The following is a 16,326-nucleotide window of genomic DNA, read 5'->3' on the forward strand; positions in this document are numbered from 1 at the left end:
TACAATTAATGGGAAAACATAAGGCCAGGTTGGAATACCTACAGTGCCAGGTCACCGAAGCCAAGGGTAATGAGTTGAGGTTGCGGGAAAAGAATGCCCACCTAGCGAGACAAGTAAGAGAGCAGGAGGAGAAAGTAAAAGAAGTAAAGGCAACCTATAAGTTGGCAAGTGAACAGGGGTTTGAAGATGCAGATCATGGCCCCTGCAAGGAACAGATAGAGAATCTGTGCCTGGCCCTAAGGAAGGCAAAGGGCATGGTGTGCCTCATAAGACCGAGGGCAGGCCAGGTGGATTTTACAGGGAATGAGGGGAGAACGGTCCAGACATCACTGGTAGTGCCAAGGGATGACCCGGTTGAGGAACAGGAGGTCCCATGACCACCACCCGTAGCGCCAGGTTTTAGCAAGGTCTGGCAGCAAGGCGGGGTGAGGTTAGGGTTAGAAGTGGAGGTGGAACAACCCCCACAAGAGAGGCTGGAGCCAGGGCCGATGTGCCAAGCCCGGCATCGGAGGTTCGGCCCACCCGTTAATGGCGAGGATGAGGGACCCCTCCAAAACCTGTTCGTATTACCCTACGGCACCCAACAGCTTAGGGCTATGGTGAGCCATATCCCAAAGCTCACCGAAAAAGGGGACCCCTCAGTCCACTTCAGGGAAGTGGAACAGGCAGCCAGCATCAACGAGTGTGATGACGCTGAGCAGGCCAAAATGCTGCTGTTCTCTTTGGAGAGTAAGCTCCTCCAGTCCCTCTCTGATGAGTGTAAGAGGGGGCAGAGCAGGTATGAGGAGCTCAGAGATGAAGTTCTGGAGGCCATGGGAATGAATTAGGGAAGTCCTTTCTCCCATGTGGAGAAGACAGTGCAGCTCGCAGGGAAAATCCCGCAGGCTTTCGCAGACAGGTTATGGCCGGTATCTAGGAGCGCCTGTCCTGGGGCACCTAACCGGACACTCCTGAACCAGGATCAGCTGGCTCACTGGCTCCGTTGCCTGGTGGCAAACAGCTTGCCACAGGTCCGGGCCAAGGCAGAAGTCTGGTTCGACCCTAAGAATCCCCTGACCAACGAACTTATGGTGATCAAACAGTTGACCCTAGCCTACAGGAATGGTAGGGGAACCGATGCACACCCACCTAAGGGGAAGGTGCATGAGGTAAAACCCGGACAGGATAGGAAGGAGTGGCATCAGGAAGGGAATAACCCTTCTAGCACTAAGCTCAATTGTTACGGGTGTGGGAAGGATGGTCACTGGAGGAAGGAGTGCAAAAACTCTTGGAAAGATAACAAGGGAAAGAATTCCACAGCCCCAGTCCAAAAGGCAGAGGCAGGAACCCCTCCCGCCACGGTCGAGTCATTTTTGGACACCATGAGGTCCTTACTGACTGGCCAGGGGAGAGTAGCAGCCGCCACCAGTGCTCTGACCCCGTCAGCCCCATCCAACCCACAGCCCTGACTAGAGCCAGCGCAGCCTGTTTACCTGTGTTCTCTTTGGTACGATGTATGGAAGAGACCCCTCGTGGAGATGGAGGTAGAAAAGGTGACGGGGACCTATCTGTTGGACACGGGGGCATCATGCACCATGGTCCATTCAGCTAACCCCACCACCTCACCTCTATCTAGCGGGGTCCCATATAGTCTGGCGGGATTCACAGGCAGAGAACAGGCCAGCTCATTTTCCATCCCGCTCTCCATTCGTTTGGGTACGCTCCGCTCTAAGTGGACCTGTATCCTAATGAAGTGGGAACAGGAGTGTGGAAAAGGGATCCTGGGAGCCGACTTTATTGTAGGCCACAGGATCCTGGGGGGCAGGTACAGGAAAGGAAGGCGAAGTAGTAGTCATCCCAGGCAAAGAAGAGAAGGGGACCCTGAGCACCATGAAGCCGAAAGAGGGTTATAACCTCGAGCTCATGGTCAGTAATACCCCAAAAGGAGTTCCAGGCATTTGTGCAAGCCCACCTAGCCACAGTTGCCACACACAAACACAACTGCGGGAGGGTCAACGGGTTTGAGGTCAGCGTAGACGGGGACCCCATGGCCCGACCACAAAAACAGTACAACTTCCCCAGGGAAGCGGAGCCAGACATGGAAGCAGCCATGTCCTCCTTAATACAGCAGGGGGTCCTGAGACTGATAGCCACCCACGTAAACTCTCCACTGTGGCCGGTTAGCGAGCCGGACAATTCCTGGAGGGCCACGGTGGACTATCAGGTGCTCAACAGTAACATCCCAGCCTGTGCACCCACGGTAGCAGCAGTTGCCGACCTGATAGGAAGTATCCCAGCATCCGCGACCACTTTCACGGTGCTGGATATTTCCAACGGGTTTTGGTCCATCCCTTTAAGGAGGGAGGATCAGTACAAGTTTGCCTTTACGTTTAAAGGGCAACAGTACATGCGGAACTGTTTCCCACAGGGCTTCCACAATAGCCCCAGCTTTTTCCATCAGTGCATGGCAAACAGTTTCAAGGATTTCAGTCAGCCCAGGCAGCTGGTACAATATGTGGATGACCTGCTCCTATTCACTGATTCGAGAGAGGAGCATGGCCCACTACTGGCCGAACTGCTGGAGCTGCTCAGTGTAGGGGGGCATCTTTTATGGGGTTTAAGGTAATTTACCTGGTCAACAGCCTTTGCCTGCACTCTGACCAATTCCAATCTTTTACCTGGCTTACGGTAATTCACCTGGTCAGGCAGCCTTTTGCTGCTACACTGTAAACCAACTTCCAAAACAGCGGTTTTGAATCGCTAAACCCACCCTTCCAGTTCTGACTGAAGGACTTATAATTAATGATATTAAACGGACAACTGGTCTGAATGTGAGAAAATCAACTTTTATTACACTAAAGAAACTATAATCAAATTTTAAACTATACCACACGAACACAGTAATTACAGTAAAATTGCTTAAATGGGGGAAGGCAGATGGCAAAAAGGAGGGACAAATGTCTACAATGTTAATTAAACAATCTTAGCAATTTCCCCTAAATTACCACCCCTAACTCCTTACTAGGTTTGCTTGCTGAGGAGTGAGAAACCTGATCACCTGTGGTCCAAGGAAAAAAAGAGAGAGAGATAGCTTCTCAGGAGCTACCTTTATATCCTGCCAACTCCTGCCGTTTGGTGCTGAAAAGCTCTGTGTGCAAAATTTGCGCCCAAAAGTCCGAATACACAAGAGAAAGGCTGTGATTGGCTGATTCAAAGTGGTTGGAGTGGTTTGGATGTGTCTACCTTCTGGGGCCGAAGTGTACCCGCCCACATCCCGAGTTCACCTGGGCTAAAGCAAAAGGGAATCCAACTTCCCTATTGTTCAGTTATGGGTGATTCAAAAACCCGTTCAATCCAAACTGTTCTCTTTCAAAAGTCCTTTTCCGGAGTTTCATTGTGTCTCAATGTGTGTAAGGGCTTTGAATGGGGCTGGATTACTGTGTAAACAGGAACCGATTGTTCTGCGGTTACTGCTCAAGTGGATAATCCCTTAAGTCAATAAATAAACATGATTGCTTCTGAGAAGGGAAACTCCCTTTGATTGGCAGGTCTGACTGCCACTGCTTGATCCTCCCACTTACACAGACATCCACGAGCTGCGAGCTGCTTTTGTCTTTTGGCCATGCTTTCTGACGGCCATTTTTTAAACCCCTTTACAATTACCAAATTCCAGGGAACAATTTTATTAATAAAGCGTACTGTCTTAAAGTGTGTGAATTTTTCCACGAAGTTCCTCGATTCCGGTGTTGTCCACGTGCTGCCCATCCCAACGCAGCCTTTTGCGGTTCTGGGCACGTTTTAAAACATTGTCCTACCCAGAGACAATTCAAATCACGCAATTCTTCGTCCACGATGTGGACCAATATTTTCCGATCTTCAGGGATTTAGGGGATTTTTGCGAACCCCTACAGTCCCCCCTTTGGATACTTCCAACTTGATTGTAGTATCCACTCGAAGGAGTGAGCAAAATTTTCTGACCCCCGACAAACAACCATCCCCTGTGTTTACCTATAGCTACCTAGCACTGATCCCCCAACCCGTCTATTCCCCTCATATTTGAGAAAACCCATGGTATGGTAGGCATCTTACAGATACATCAGTTTACAGTAAGGGGTCTCATACCCCTGCATCACTTGTTACATTATACAATGGAATCAAAATTTACAATCACTTGTTACATTACAACTTATTACAAAATGTTGCAATCTTAGTTGTACAATGTAATCAAAATGATCCCAAGCATGGAGAGGGTCCTACGCCTCTGCTTAACTTGGAGTTGTCACAAAATGATCCCAAGCACGGAGAGGATCCTATGCCTCTGCTCAACACAAAATACAAAAAAATCTTGAACAACATACTTAAACAAACCCCGACCATCACGTGCCAATGATGGGTCACAAAATTGGAGTGGGTATTGCTCCTCCCACCCGGGCAGTAAATGTACCTTCCACCCCCCTTTAATGGTCTTAAACCTTTAAAACATACAGAATGGATTTACAGACCAGCCTGCTCCGCCAGCCCCAAACCGTTCCCTTGTCCCTTTGTGGAGGCGGGGTATCCCTCATGTTTAAAATTACCTTGGCACAGACCGAAACCGGGGAGTATGGGATCGTGACTCCCAGTCCCTTCCCCTCCCGTCTTCCCTCAACTGGCTGCAGAAAATGATGGGTGCCTGTGTGGCGGCTCTCCCTGGCCCCACACTCAAACTTGGATCCCAGGTCCGGCCACCCACTCATCCTCCCCAGCCACACTTACACTCTAACTTTGCCCGTGGGCCCCTGGGTGAGTTCCTCCCTTCCCCGAACACACCCACGCGACTCTAGGGTCTCCCCCCTCCCCTTTACAATCTTTCCCGGGCCATCACCGCCCACTCCTGGGGAACGCGTCCCTATCTAACAAGACGCCCACGCTTCCCCACCATGACTCCTCAACGGCGAGGTCTCCCGCAAGTGAAATTCAGTCAGGATAGTGCTGGGTTGGGGGCCGTGCCCCACCCAGCTGGGGCCATCTCTTCCACGTAAGAGGAGTAGGCAAGTTCCTCCGGACCCTGTCCGGTTTCTCCCGAAGGTCGCTGCGGGGTTTCCCTCTGGATTAGTCCAGTGGCGAGGTGATCCCCAACATTCTGTATCCTTATCTTCATTCGATGCCCAGCTCGGGCTGGGCGAACAGGGCTGCTTCTTCGTCCAATCTCCTGCAAAAACTTAAAAGGACATGCAGCCAGGTCTATGACTGACTTGCTGCCTTAGGTGGAGACATGGTCGGGTCCCTCGACCTCAGACCAAAAATACAAACATTTGGCACACTTATAAACTTAAACTTTACTCAAATCTAGTTATAGCAAAACTTACAATACACCTTAAAAGCACGCTATATTCAAACCAAAGCTATAATACAAATGCCGCCCGTCTCCGGGTGGCTAGGCTAACCTCTGGCACTGTCGCAGATTACTGCTGGCTGCAGTGAAGCTGGACTGCCTCCTGCCTCTGGTCCCTCGCAGTTTATTGCTGCTGGTTGGGGACCTCTGCCCTTTGGCTTCTCCCTGGTTCGGGAGGCCGACCTACTCCACTGTAAAGTGGGTGACCATACTTTCTTGGGCTGGGGCACCCGAAGAGACCTTCTGAGGGGCGTCTCTGTGGGGGAAACTTTGGCTTGCGGACCCTGAGCTTGGGTCACAGCCCTAGCTGGCTGGGAACCTTCTCCCCCTGGTGCAAACAGCCCGCACTGTATAAGATACCTGGCAGCCTGCCGGTACTCCGAGTTTGTCTTCTTTTCCCTACCCACTCCTGTACTGGGGGCAGGTATACCCTCACCACCCACTGCTGGTGGCTGGAAATCTTCCTCCCCATGTCCAAAACCCGGTGCCAGCTCCCTCCCTATGTCCCCTGCAAGAGGGATTGCTATCCCTGCCTCCCCAGGGTCCCACATCATGGGGGGGACCACTCTAGAAGCAGGCTGGGAAGCTTGTCCCTTTAAACAGGCGACTGCGCCTGCGCGAATCTCCTCCCCTGAGTCCCTCGGCAGAGGCTGTGAAGCCTCTGGCTTCAAACAGGCGATTGCACCTGCGCAGGAAAACTGATGAGGAGCCGCTGTGGTCCCGCCGGCAACTGCGCCTGCGCGAATCTCCTCCCTGGAGTCCCGCGGCAGAGGCTGTGAAGCCTCTGTCTTCAAACAGGCGACTGCGCCTGTGTGGGAAAACCGATGAGGAGTCGCTTGGGGTACGGGCTGGGGAACTGCGCTTGCGCGAGCCCGGTCTTGGGAAACCTCTCCCCTTAGGCGCTCGGCTGCGCCTGCGCGAACCTGCTGTTCAAAAGACTGGGGGATTCCTGTCTCCAGACCAACGACTGCGCATGCGCGGGCAGTCTCCAAGCGCTCTTCTGTGAATGGATTGGCAGCAGCCTGCAGATTTCTAATCTCAGGTTGCTGTTCCTCTGTTTCTGAGCCACATAACTTGTTCAAATTTAAACTTTGGTTCGAATTTAAGCTTTGGCCAAAACTTAGGTTCCACTGGGGCAGGGAAGTGTCCCAATTTGTGGGCTGGACAACTTTTCCCTGGAAACAAGCCACAGCGCCTGTCTTTACAGGCTGTGAACTTGAACTTGTCTGGTCAGCAAACTCATGTTCTCTTACCCGGGTGGCTTTAAATGGGGAATTTTGGACTTGGACCTGCCTTTGGTCTGGGGCCAAAACTATCCGCTGTGTGCCTCCCTTGTCCCAGATTTCTGCTACCGGGCCTGCTCTACAGGGGTCCCAGAACTCTCCTTCCTTGTTCCCCTGCTTAAGCAGCTTAGTCCTCCTTAACTCCATACCCAAACTCTCTATCTTTCTGTTACATGGGGTATGATCTGCTCCACTAAACCTTTGGTCGCAGGCCAGCTTATAAGCTGCCTTTACCTCCCAAACCTTCTCCTCCTGCTCTGTTACTTCTGAGGTGAGGCGGGCATTCTCTTCCCGCAGTCTCATCTCATTCCTCTTTGAACTGTAAATTTGGCACTTTAGGAACTCTGGCCTAGAAATTGAGTGGGCTTAGCGCCCAATTAGTGGCGCTAGAGGGCCTTGCGCCGGACTTATAGCCGTTTTGCAAATTGACTTGGGCCTTACCATCGGCGTTAGCCGGTAGCGCTGCGCCGGCACCGATGACGTCATCGGTGTGCGCAGCGTCCCGGTTGCCGTGGTAACCCGGCCCCAAGCCCAAATTCAGTTGCGCCCGCCTCGCCCGTGGCAGACGCAACTAACGAATGTGAAAAGTGTTCTTACACGCCTTTGCGCCGGCGCATAAAGGTGGAGCGGCGGCCGGCCGCGTTCCCGGCGGCCGCCTGCCCGCACCTCCCTTCCCGGACTCCTGCATCACCCCCCCCGCGGCCCTGATGAGTGTGTGCTGCGAGCCCGGCACTTCCCCGAGGTGCCGGGCTCAGATGTCAGGGGAATCCGCCGGACAGTTGTCGGCTACAGGCAGCTCCTCCTTAACAGAAGGAGGAGGCCTGCAGTTCCCCAGCCTGCCGCACCGCATCGGGTGCCGCAGCGGGGGATTAGCGCCGGGAAACCCAATTCAACGCCTGTTTTCAGGCGCTAAAACCCTCCTTTAGCGCCTGCCGCCGTCTGGGGCCGGCGCAACCGAATTTTCGTCGGGCGCTGCCGCATTAACGCTGGCGCAAAATTTCTGGCGCTACAGCCCTGGCGAGCCCACAACCCAATTTCTAGGCCTCTATCTTGTTCCTCGCATGGCTTTTGCCCTCGCTAGCTTCTTGGGTGAGGTGTGCGTTTTCCACTTGTAGCCTCATCTCACTGTCCCTCGCCTCTGTGACTTCCTGCACAAGGTGCTCTATAAATGCCTGGCATTTCGTGACCTCTAGTGTGAGGCGTGCATTCTCTTCCCACACCCTCATCCCACTATCTCTGGCCTCGTTCACCTCTCTTATGAGGCGTTCTACCTCCGCCTGGCATTTTTCAAGCTGGGACTCCCGATTCTTGGCCTCTTTAACCTCCTCCTGCACCCTCATCTCACCCTTCATAACCCAGCCACCTTTACCATGATAGGTCAGCCTACACGCTGCCGCTAACATCCGCAGGGCTGCCCACATACTGAAAACGAGAGAACCAAGAGCTGATGCTTTCTCCAGATCCAGACCACTTTCAAATCAAGAACTGCCTCCAGTCCTGCTGCAGTCACCAATGTGTAGGGGGGCATCTTTTACGGGGTTTATGGTAATTTACCTGGTCAGGAGCCTTTGCCTGCACTCTGACCAATTCCAATCTTTTACCTGGTTTATGGTAATTCACCTGGTCAGGCAGCCTTTTGCTGCTACACTGTAAACCAACTTCCAAAACAGCGGTTTTGAATCGCTAAACCCACCCTTCCAGTTCTGACTGAAGGACTTATAATTAATGATATATTAAATGGAGAACTGGTCTGGATGTGAGAAAATCAACTTTTATTACACTAAAGAAACCATAATCAAATTTTAAACTATACCACATGAACACAGTAATTACAGTAAAATCGCTTAAATGGGGGAAGGCAGACGGCAAAAACGAGGGATAAATGTCTACAATGTTAATTAAACAATCTTAGCAATTTCCCCTAAATTACCACCCCTAACTCTTTACTAGGTTGCCTTGCTGAGGAGTGAGAAACCTGCTCACCTGTGGTCCAAGGAAAAAAAGAGAGAGAGATAGCTTTTACACTAACAATGCCTGGTGCACTAACACGGACATAATCGATAGATCCTGTTCAGCTGATTTGGAATTCCTCATGGTAAGGTGCAGACCCTTCTACCTGCCTCAGGAATTCACGGCTGTTATCATCACTGCGGTCTACATCCCACCACACGCTAATGCCAAACTAGCACTGAAGGACCTCTACAGGGCCATCAGCGAACAACAAACTGCGCACCCAGACGGAGCTTTTATCGTCGTGGGGGACTTCAATCACATAAACCTAAAATCTGTACTACCGAAATTCCACCAGAATGTTTCCTGCCCCACAAGAGGGGAGAACACTCTGGATCAAGTCTACACGAGCATTGTAGATGCTTATAAGGCCATTCCCTGCCCCCACCTTGGGAAGTCTGACCACCTCTCCCTGTTCCTAGCCCCGGCATACAAACCGCTCATCAAAAGAGTGAGAACATCAGTGAGATCAGTGAAAGTATGGCCAGAGGGGGCAGTCTCGGAGCTTCAGGATTGCTTCGAACGCACTGGTTGGGGCATGTTTGCCCATAATGACATCGAGGAATACGCATCCACAGTGCTATTCTACATCAACTGCTGCGTCGAGGTCGCCACGACCCATAAAAATATCAGGACATACCCCAACCAGAAACCCTGGATGAACGGAGAGGTCCGCTCGCTGTTGAAAGCACGCGACGCAGCATTTAAATCTGGCAACGCGGCGGCTTACAGTGCAGCTAGGACCAACCTAAAAAAGGTATCAGGACTGCCAAAAGGAAACAGACACTGCGGATAGAGGATCATTTCCACAACAACTCGGACCCCCGGCGCATGTGGCAAGGCATCCAGTCCATCACTGACTACAAGAGCAAAAACACCAGCCCCCCGGTTAGCGATGCCTCCCTTCCCGAGGAGCTTAACAACTTCTACGCTCGCTTCGACAGGGACAACAGGGAGCCGGCTACCAAACCCTTGCCACCCCCGGAAGACCAGGTGCTCACTCTGTCGACCTCCGACGTAAGGGGTGTTCTACGCGGAGTGAACACACGAAAGGCTGCTAGACCGGATAGCATCCCTGGATGGGTATTCAAGGAATGTGCTGATCAGCTGGCTGATGTCTTCACCGCCATCTTCAATCTGTCATTGGCCCAGGCAGTAGTCCCTACATGCTTCAAGACCGCTACCATTATTCCTGTGCCAAAGCAAACGGCTGTGACGTGCCTGAACGACTATCGACCTGTCGCACTCACACCCATTATAATGAAATGTTTCGAGAGACTGGTCCTGGCTCACATCAAAGCCAGTGTTCCCGCCTCTCTTGACCAACACCAGTTTGCCTATCGTGCAAACAGATCAACGGAGGATGCAATCACAACTGCTCTACACTCTGCACTGAATCACTTAGATGGTAAAGAGACCTACATCAGAATGCTGTTCATAGACTACAGCTCAGCATTCAACACTATCGTCCCCAACAAGCTGGCCACCAAACTCCACACTCTTGGCCTGAACACTTCCCTCTGCAACTGGACCCTGGACTTCCTAACAAACAGACCCCAGTCTGTCAAATTAGGTAACCACACCTCCCCCCCCCTGACCCTGAACACGGGGGCCCCACAAGGATGTGTGCTGAGCCCCCTCCTCTACTCCCTCTTCACCCACGACTGTGTGGCTGTTCATGGTTCCAACACCATCGTCAAGTTTGCAGATGATACCACGGTAGTAGGCCAGATCACCAACAACGATGAGTCAGCCTACAGGGAGGAGGTCCAGCATCTCGTGAAGTGGTGCGCCGATAACAACCTGGCCCTTCATATCAAGAAAACCAAAGAAATCATTGTGGACTTCAGGAAGTCTAAAGGCGGAAGTCACACCCCCATCCACATCCATGGGGCTGTGGTGGAAAGGGTGGACAGCTTTAAGTTCCTCGGAGTCCACATCACGGAAGACCTCTCCTGGTCCCTCAATACCTCCTCTCTGGTGAAGAAGGCCCAGCAGCGCCTATATTTCCTAAGGAGGCTGAAGGGATGTAACCTGTCACCCCTGATCCTCTCTAACTTTTACCGCTGCACAATAGAGAGCATCCTGACGAACTGTATCACAGTATGGTATGGCAGCTGTAGCTACTATGACCGGAAAGCCCTGCAGCGGGTAGTCAAAACAGCCCAACGCATTACCGGCACCCGGCTACCGACCATAGAGCACATATACCAGAAACGCTGTTTACGGAGGTCACGGACCATCATCAAAGACCCTACCCACCCCAGCCACAGTCTGTTCACCCTCCTGCCATCTGGGAGATGCTACAGATGCATTCGCACCCGAACGACCAGATTTAGGAACAGCTTCTTTCCCAGGGCTGTCATCCTACTGAACTCCACAAATAAACTATAAAGCCTGTACATCTGCCAATGCACTTTATTATGGTTATGTTTATGTTAGTGTATTACAAGACAAATGAATGTTGAATGTTTAAATGTCTTAATCTAAATGTACACTCTCGGGAGCCGCAAGCCTACATTTCGTTGTACTGCACTAACAATGACAATAAAGTTGATTATTATTATTATTCTCAGGAGCTACCTTTATATCCTGCCAACTCCTGCTGTTTGCCGCTGAAAAGCTCTGTGTGCAAAATTTGCGCCCAAAAGTCTGAATACACAAGAGAAAGGCTGTGATTGGCTGATTCAAAGTGGTTGGAGTGGTTTGGATGTGTTTACCTTCTGGGGCCGAAGTGTACCCACCCACATCTGGAGTTCACCTGGGCTAAAACAAAAGGGAATCCAACTTCCCTATTGTTCAGTTATGGGTGATTCAAAAACCCATTCAATCCAAACTGTTCTCCTTCAAAAGTCCTTTTCCGGAATTTCATTGTGTCTCAATGTGTGTAAGGGCTTTGGATGGGGCTGGATTACTGTGTAAACAGGAACCGATTGTTCTGCGGTTACTGCTCAAGTGGATAATCCCTTAAGTCAATAAACAAACATCGATTGCTTCTGAGAAGGGAAACTCCCTTTGATTGGCAGGTCTGACTGCCACTGCTTGATCCTCCCACTTACACAGACATCCATGAGCTGCGAGCTGCTTTTGTCTTTTGGCCATGTTTTCTGACGTCCATTTTTTAAACCCCTTTACAATTACCAAATTCCAGGGAACAATTTTACTAATAAAGTGTACTGTCTTAAAGTGTGCGAATTTTTCCACGAAGCTCCTCGATTCCGATGTTGTCCACGTGTTGTCCATCCCAACGCAGCCTTTTGCAGTTCTGGTCATGTTTTAAAACATTGTCCTACCCAGAGACAATTCAAATCACGCAATTCTTCGCCCACGATGTGGACCAATATTTTCCGATCTTCAGGGATTATGGGCATTTTTGCGAACCCCTACAACAGGCAAAAGGGTTTTAAAGTAAACCCAAAGAAAGCGCAGATCGGCCAGCAGGAGGTGAAATTCCTGGGCCTGACCGTACGCGCTGGGGAAAGGGCCATAGGTAAGGCTAGGAGGGAAGCGGTACAGGAGTTACCAGTCCCCAACACAGTCACAGGTGGGAGGTCGCTTCTAGGGCTAACCGGGTACTGCAGAGACTGTATTGAGGACTATGGAGCCACAGCAGCCCCTCTGCTCCATCTCCTACACAAGGGAGTGGAGTGGGCTTGGGATGAGGGTTGCCAGGCAGAATTAGTCAGGCTCAAGAAGACCTGCAGACCGCACCATCTCTAGGGGCCATAGATGGGGGAAAAGAGTTCTTCCTGGAGGTAACAGCCAGCAAGGACAGCCTGAGTGCTGTGCTGCTCCAAGAGCGGCATGGTAGGCTGAGGCCGATGGTCTACTCCTCCAGGATACTCACGGATGTGGAGAAGAGCTACTCTAATTGTGAGAGGCACCTCTTGGCCACACATTGGGCTGTGAAAAGATCACTGATCTTCACAGGCAACTCTCCCATCACCCTCCTCACCCATCACGCACCCACCCAGATGCTCCTGGACGAGAGAATCTAAGATGGGACAGTGAGCAGTGCCCGCATTGCTCGCTGGACCCTGCTTCTCTCGTAGATGGACCTAAAGATGAAGGGTCTCTGCGAGCCAAAGCTCACAGCCAACCTGGTATATCCTGGAACAGCCCACCGGTGTTCCATAGAAGGGGTTTGGGAAGTGGACGTAGGTTTACGGGCCGGGATACACCCCATGGGCCACAAAATCTATGTGGACGGCTCCAGCACGGTATCTGCTGGTGAGTGACTCATAGGGTGTGGAGTTTATGACCCGGCGGCAAACATTGCCCTGGCAATTAAGCTCCCCAGCACAACGAGCGCCCAGCAGGCTGAACTGTCCGCGGTAGTGTACATCGTTACACACCCTAAAATCTTCCCCACCCCATACACGATTTGCTCGGACAGTATGTTCAAGTGCAATTCGTGTACGGAGTACCTGGCCATCTGGTCCCGCCGTGGATACACCTCCGCCGACGGGAGTCCCCTCACAGTAAAACCCCTGCTGGACAAAATCTTAGCAGCAGTGGGGGAGGAAGGGGAGGTTTTCATCCATAAATTGAAAGCCCATTCCTCCACAGAACCCCGTAGTCAAGGCAACCAGCAGGCTGACATGCTAGCTAAGGAGGGTGCCCGCACAGGCACTTTCTGGGACCCATATTGGTCCAGACCCATAGCAGCAGTCAGGGGTAGGGATGGGACACAAGGGAGTGCAGGGGTAGCTTTAGCCCCGGACCTTAAGACAGTCCAAGCCCAAGACATAAGAAGTAGGAGCAGGAGTAGTCCATACGGCCCCTCGGGCCTGCTCCACCATTCAATAGGATCATGGCTGATCCGAATCTAGACTCACGTCCACTTTCCTGCCCTCTCCCCGTAACCCCTAATTTCCTTATCTGCTAGGAAACTGTCTATCTCCATTTTAAATTTATTTAATGTTGCAGCTTCCGCAGCTCTCTGGGGTAGCAAATTCCATAGATTTACTACCCTCTGAGTGAAGAAGTTTCTCCTCATCTCAGTTTTGAAAGGGCAGCCCCTTATTCTTAGATTATGCCCCCTAGTTCTAGTCTCACCCATCAGTGGAAATATCCTCACCGCATCCACCCGATCAAGCCCCCTCACAACCTTATATGTTTTGATAAGATCGCCTCTCATTCTTCTGAACTCCAATGAGTAGAGTCCCAACCTACTCAGCCTTTCCTCATATGTCAACCCCCTCATCTCCGGAATCAACCGAGTGAACCTTCTCTGAACCGCCTCGAGAGCAAGTATATCTTTTCTTAAATATGGAAACCAAAACTGCACGCAGTATTCCAGGTGTGACCTCACCAATACCCTGTATAACTGCAGCAAGACTTCCCTGTTTTTATACTCCATCCCCCTTGCAATAAAAGCCAAGGGCAGCACGGTGGCATAGTGGTTAGCACTGTTGCCTCACAGCGCCAGGGACCCGGGTTCGAATCCAGCCTCGGGTGACTGTCTGTGTGGAGTTTGCACATTCTCCCCGTGTTTGCGTGGGTTTCCTCCGGGTGCTCCGGTTTCCTCCCACAGTCCAAAGATGTGCGGGTTAGGTTGATTGGCTATGATAAATTGACCCTTAGTGTTAGGGGGATTAAATACGTGGGGTTACGGGGATAGGGTGGGATATGTGTCGGTGCAGGCTCGATGGGCCGAAATGACCTCTATCTGCACTGTGGTGATTCTGTGATTCCATTGGCCTTCCTGATCACCTGCATACTAACTTTTTGTGTTTCATGCACCAGGACCCCCAAATCCCTTTGTACTTTAGCACTTTGCAGTTTCTCTCCATTTAGATAATAACTTGCTCTTTGATTTTTTCTGCCAAGGTGCATAACCTCACACTTTCCAACATTATATTGCCTCTGCCAAACCTCTGCCCACTCACTTAGCCTGTCTATGTCCTTTTGCAGGTTTTTTATGTCCTCCTCACTCACTGCTTTCCCTCCCATCTTTGTATCGTCGGCAAACTTGGATATGTTGCACTCGGTCCCTTCCTCCAAATTGTTAATATAGATTGTAAAGAGTTGGGGTCCCAGCACTGACCCCTGCGGAACACCACTAGTTACTGATTGCCAGCCCGAGAATGAACCATTTATCCCAACTCTTTGTTTTCTGTTAGATAGCCAATCTTCCACCCATGCCAGTATATTACCACCAATCCCGTGATATCTTATCTTGATCAGTAATCTTTTGTGTGGAACCTTGTGAAATGCCTTTTGGAAGTCCAAATACACTACATTCACTGGTTCCCCTTTATCCACCCTGTATGTTACATCCTCAAAGAATTCGAGCAAATTTGTCAAACATGACTTCCCCTTCATAAAACCATGCTGACTCTGTCCTATTAAATGATGTTTATCCAAATGCTCTGTTACTGTTTCCTTAATAATGGACTCCAACACTTTGCCAACCACAGATGTTAGGCTAACTGGTCTATAGTTTCCAACTTTTTGTCTACTTCCCTTCTTAAATAAGGTTGTTACATTAGCAGTTTTCCAATCTGCCAGGACCTTTCCTGAGTCCAGGGAGTTCTAGAAAATAATCACCAATGCATCCACAATCCCTACCGCCACTTCTCTCAAGACCCTAGGATGTAGGCCATCAGGTCCGGGGGATTTATCCGCCTTAAGTCCCATTATTTTACTGAGTACCACCTCCTTAGTGAATTTAATCATGTTTAGCTCCTCCCCCCCCCCCCGCCCATTGCCCCCTGTTTGTCCAGTTGTTGGGATATTTTTAGTGTCCTCTACCAAAAAGACTGATACAAAATATTTGTTCAGCGTTTTTGCCATCTCCATGTTCCCCACCACTAGTTTCCCGGTCCCATCCTCTAAGGGACCAACGTTCACTTTAGCCACCCTTTTTCTTTTTATATAGCTGTAGAAACTCTTGCTATCAGTTTTTATATTTTTTGCTAGTTTACTTTCATAATCTATCTTCCCTTTCTTAATTAATCTTTTAGTTATTGTTTGCTGGCTTTTAAATGCTTCCCAATCTTCTATCCTCCCACTAGATTTGGCTACTTTATATGCCCTTGTTTTCAGTCGGATACTATCCTTTATTACTTTACTAAGCCATGGATGGCTGTCTTTTCTTTTATTCCCCTTTTTCCTCAGTGGAATATATTTATCTTGAAAGATGTGAAATATCTCCTTGAATGTAGACCACTGCTCTTGTACCGTCTTACACTTTAATCTGTTTTCCCAGTCCACTTTAGTCAATTCTACTCTCATACCTTCATAGTCTCCTTTATTTAAGCTCAGTACGCTGGTTTGAGATCCAACTCTCTCATCCTCAAACTGAATTTGGAATTCAACCATATTATGGTCACTCATTCCAAGGGGATCCTTTACTAGGACATTTTTTATTAATCCTGTCTCATTACACAGGACCAGATCTAAGATTGCCTGCCCCCTGGTTGGTTCAGTTACATACTGCTCAAGGAACCTGTCCCTAATACACTCTATGAACTCTTCCTCAAGGCTGCCATGCCGAATTTGATTAGTCCAGTCAATATGAAAGTTAAAATCCCCCATGATTATAGCTGTTCCCTTATTACAAGCCCCAACTATTTCCTGATTTATACTCCGACCAACAGAGTTGCAACTGTTAGGAGGCCTATAGACTACGCCCTCTAGTGACTTTTTCCCCTTATTATTCCTTATCGCCACCCA

This window comes from Somniosus microcephalus, chromosome 9 (genome assembly GCF_052327205.1).
Source record: "Somniosus microcephalus isolate GS21.2 chromosome 9, FLI_Smic_1.0, whole genome shotgun sequence".
NCBI lineage: Eukaryota > Metazoa > Chordata > Chondrichthyes > Squaliformes > Somniosidae > Somniosus > Somniosus microcephalus.